The sequence below is a fragment of the Tigriopus californicus genome, chromosome 11 (assembly GCF_007210705.1).
Source record: "Tigriopus californicus strain San Diego chromosome 11, Tcal_SD_v2.1, whole genome shotgun sequence".
Classification (NCBI taxonomy): domain Eukaryota; kingdom Metazoa; phylum Arthropoda; class Copepoda; order Harpacticoida; family Harpacticidae; genus Tigriopus; species Tigriopus californicus.
In genome coordinates this window covers 6,921,943-6,926,281 of record NC_081450.1, presented here as the reverse complement: position 1 = coordinate 6,926,281, position 4,339 = coordinate 6,921,943, and the positions used below count along the sequence as shown (strand labels likewise).

The 4,339-nt window shown below is 41.5% G+C and overlaps 1 long non-coding RNA gene across 2 annotated transcripts; it reads right to left on the bottom strand.

Annotated features, from left to right (window-relative positions):
* Window positions 1-1,298: 1,298 nt before the first annotated feature.
* LOC131890412 (uncharacterized) lies at window positions 1,299-3,989 on the bottom strand. 2 transcript variants are annotated; one of them, XR_009374312.1, is made up of 4 exons: window positions 3,863-3,989; window positions 3,699-3,797; window positions 2,732-3,620; window positions 1,299-2,290 (listed from the first exon to the last, which is right to left on the bottom strand). It is a non-coding gene; the product is annotated as an uncharacterized LOC131890412 (long non-coding RNA). The 2 variants fall into 2 exon arrangements; XR_009374311.1 differs by having other exon boundaries at window positions 1,299-3,620.
* Between the last annotated feature and the right edge of the window lie 350 nt (window positions 3,990-4,339).

Below are 4,339 nucleotides of genomic sequence, written 5' to 3'. Positions count from 1 at the left end.
AAGTCGGATGAGTTCACTTCCAGTTCCTTCGTGATGCGAGTATAGACGTGGTCGTCGTTCTACTCCTTTAACTCTCTCGGCTAGATTTCCCTTTCCAAAATTTACGACGACAGTCGCAATCAAATGATGGAGATGAGATTGTTTATGAACTAGAAAGAGGTTTGAAGTTCTGTGAGGTTGATAATTTCTTGCCTTTGGCTTAATTTTGCCCTATCGAAGGGCACTCAATCGTGGTAAAGTTAAATCTATAGGAGCCTTGTATCGCATAACTCTTTAAAATTTCAGGCTTAGGAAACGAAATAAGAGACCATAAAAAGGACTGGTCGATGCCAACAATTTTTCGTTGGTTCTAATTTTAAACCCTGGTTTTTGTGTCATATCATCACTCTTATCCCTCAGTTGACAGGTCCATACTGTAATGGAACCACATCATAGAACCACATTGTTGAATTGATATGAATGATCTTTGGTATGTTTAAAAGATGTGTTAGAAGTTTTTTGCATCCGGATTTGTGTCACACTTCACAAAGATCAGATGTAAATCCAAATGGTTTCGAATGCTGTATTACAGAGTAATAAAGTGCTACGAGACTTGCAAAGTACAGAGAATTGAGCATGAACATGCTGAAGGTGTAATTTAAATGACGGATAGACCAATTATCAATTCAATGATGTCTCGAATTCATGAATTGTCACTGGGTTTTTGCACATTCATAAATGATGACGGATCACGGGATCGTCACGTGTTGGAAATTGAGTTCCTTTGGATCTCTAGATTGGAAATTGAGCTTAATATTTGGTTACGAACTCGTTTGATCAAAGTGAAAATCTAGTTCGTGAAATTCCAAGCCTGACGAACAGTTCCAGCATGAATAACAATTGTGTGCAAATTGTCACCCATGTCTCCATCCATCCTCCGCCGATGATCGAGAGGCTTGGAGAGCACGTATGAAGTGATTTTTTACCTGTCTTAACCCATGATTTCGAGGGGAACTCGACCGATTATGGAGTTGCCAAGAATAAGATTTCCATGTTTCATTGACTCACAAGATGTGTCTCGTAGCGTGTTCAACGATGAAATCACAAATCACGGGACATGAATGAAACGAACATAGAAGAGATCTCACCAAGATCAACCCCTAACGCCGACTGACAAAAGTTACCCCACCTCGTAAGGATCCCTCCAATGTCCCGAAATGCTCCCGACCTATTGAGCCAAATCTATCCCTTCCAGTCGCCTAACCACCCCAATATGGATTGAACTTTAGTGTTTGATTCATTGAATCCCTCATGCACAGTTGGCACATCATTCAGGAACGGTTGTAGTTTATACAGAGTACAACAACACGGCTAAAAAAGGCGGTTGAAGAGGACGGCTTGTTGTTTGCCCAAACCAAAGACCAAATGAACGATCGACCAAGAGAGAGAGAGAGAGGGGAGAAGAAAAAGTAAGAGGGAGACTGAACAGTGAACAGTTTCAATGGATGAAATACGTACGGCCGAAATTTCTGGCCCCTCCTCCCCAAATTTCCAACCCATAACCCCTTTTTGTACCTAATTCAGTGCGACTCGATAGGACATCAGAACAGATCCAGATCCTGAAAGTAAATCCACATCCAACTTCAAGCTACCCACCTAGGTATGGACATGTTGGGTACCTATTGTGCCCCTCGGGCAAGCCAGCTTTGAAGCTACCCTCGTTTGCTATTGAAGAACCCTCTCCTGCCATTGATTTGATATGAGAAAGCCTTTTGAAATGGGGGCTTTGAAATGCTAATTATATCTGGCGATGCTACTCGTAGATGCGTAAGCATCGAACCTGGAGACGCTCCAGCCTCCCATCCGTCAAATGTTTCTTCTTCAATCTGAATTGGCAACTCAGTCGGCGATTTCCGATCAATCTCGACAATTGTGCGCTTTTTATGGTCCTAAAGGTGCTTTCCATACGAACAAATGAAAAATAAAAACACCAGTTAATCCCAGGCTTACGTAAAATATTCAACGTCTCTTTATGTGACGATTTGAAAGACGGATGCAATAATGTTCCATGTACAAAACCAAAGTGAAGCACGTGCAAATTGTGACGATGTTTCGTTCGAGTATGTAATTGACTTGGATGCGAATATACTCGTACCTGAGCTCTAAAACGAGAGAACCTCAGCGTGGTCGTCGTCGTCGTCCGAATGAGTGCAAGTTGTTTTGTTGTCACGTATGAATGATAAATTGGTTCCCGGAGCGCATGGCTGAATTCAAATATGTAATTGCAGTCATTCTGTCCAGTGATTTGTCTCTATTTAGGCGTGAATATGAAAAAAGGAAAATTTGAAATTTTGGAAACATGATCTGGAAATCCTCAGTCACGAATTCAACTCGTTCATCGCATGGAGATAGAAGAGGTCCAAAGTGAACGACTTGAGGCGCTCAAAATGACGAAAAACTTAAAAAATCATGAAAGCTTATTAATAACGTTTTAAAACCGAGTACTGCCGACTCACCATTGACGACGTACCATCGAGTCTTTTTCATCATCAATCTCACGGTGGTGTTTATCAATTAGTCCGCAAACATAATCAATGGGCTTAAGGCTTAGTTATACAACAGATTCAGTTATACCAAAGGCTATCCAGGGCCTTGAATACCAATTGGTGTGGACCTTCTGGTTGAGCTCTTTGTGCTAGCCGCCCGGAACCTTCATGGTTTGAGTGTGCGTACTCTGCGTGTAGTACTTTACCTCCATAGTGAAAACATCCCTGGCCAATAATTATGATCATTATTATGATGATATTGTTCTTTGCGGTGGTGAAAATGGCTTGACGGGAGTTTCCCGATCATCATGACTCCTTGGTGGAATGTAAATGCCGGGATTTGAATGAGATTTCCGCTATCTGTCCATCACTTTGCCACGTTACAAATGTATTCAGAATATGGATCGAGCATTGAGAATATTGGATTTCCCTTTTCTGCAATGGATTGACAGATATCCGATATTCATGGCAGGCAATATGCCAAGAGCATTCCAAGAAATGCATCATTCATTGGATTGGATCTCACTTTTGCACTCTGATTGTTCGGACATAGTACACGGGATTTCGCGTTTCACGCACCAAAGTGACAAAATGGCTCTGGAAAAAGGTCAGAGTTGGATTCCTGGGAGGACGGCCTCACATGAGGTTAAATCAATTCGATACGGGCCTGATTGTTTCTCAAATCGATTCTCTTTCTAATTTGGTGAAGAAGAGATTCGAAGCCATGCGAAAGTTCACTCAAATCAGCCACATTGGTCAAGGGGGGGAGTTTCAAAAGAGAGTCTAACCGTAATGAAGCCATTGAAGTCTTCCTCCATCCTTCAAAAATAGAGAGAAACAGAGAGACACAGAGAGATAGAGTTGGCTATCGTAAATTAGCCCGAGACGTGAATATGTGCGTAGGGACCAATTCAATATGTGTCCACGGTTCAGTGACACAAAGCAATCACGGATTTGGCATAAATAGGACGCTTGGAAAAAAGCCACTCACGGCTGTGGCGATAGTAGTGGCCATGATGATGCAGGCAAATCAGGCAAAAAATACATGTACGTACATCCAAAGTCCATCTGTCTAAATTTTCTTCTCGAGGGAGTCTGGCAATAAAATTGTGTCAAAACCGTGTTATTCTCGTTTTAGTCATGGCTTATTTATTCTGCATCCTCTTAGCTTACCATTATTGCTCACCTGAGCCACATTCACTCTCAATGGTTTTAGTAATTCGATGGACGTCCAATTGACTTCTATTTTCTATTTATCTATTTGAGGCAGATCTGAAAACTCCGTCACTCGAGAAAGAATCTGGGATTATGCGCTAGCATATTTTCACAACTCTTACCTTTCTTGGTAGACACGTCCAAAAACTCAATGCAGGTATTGCCAATGAACTTTTCGCTCAAAAGTGCCACTGACTTTTGAAACCAAAGAACCGACCATGCTGTGGAGTAATTTCATGGACTACATTTGAAGTAGTCGAGTTGATGATCTTTGGATTTTAATCTCATTAGAATCATGTTTCATCGTCCTGCAGCTTCGCTTACTACCTTGCTACACGTCGTATTAGTAGGACTACTTCTAGGCACTAGACACTGTTGATGAATCCGTCCTCCATTCATGCACTTCACGTAGTACATAGTGGTGTATGTAGTTCATGGAGTGAGTAAGCAAAAGCTATGATCTTAGACAAGATAAATGAGTGTTGCAATTCTCAATTTCAAGACTGTCATTAATCTAATTCGACCGGATGCAACTTGGTGTGGGAATTTTCACCATCAAAATGTAAAATAGGCCGTCGCAATGCCAATCGACATCTCAT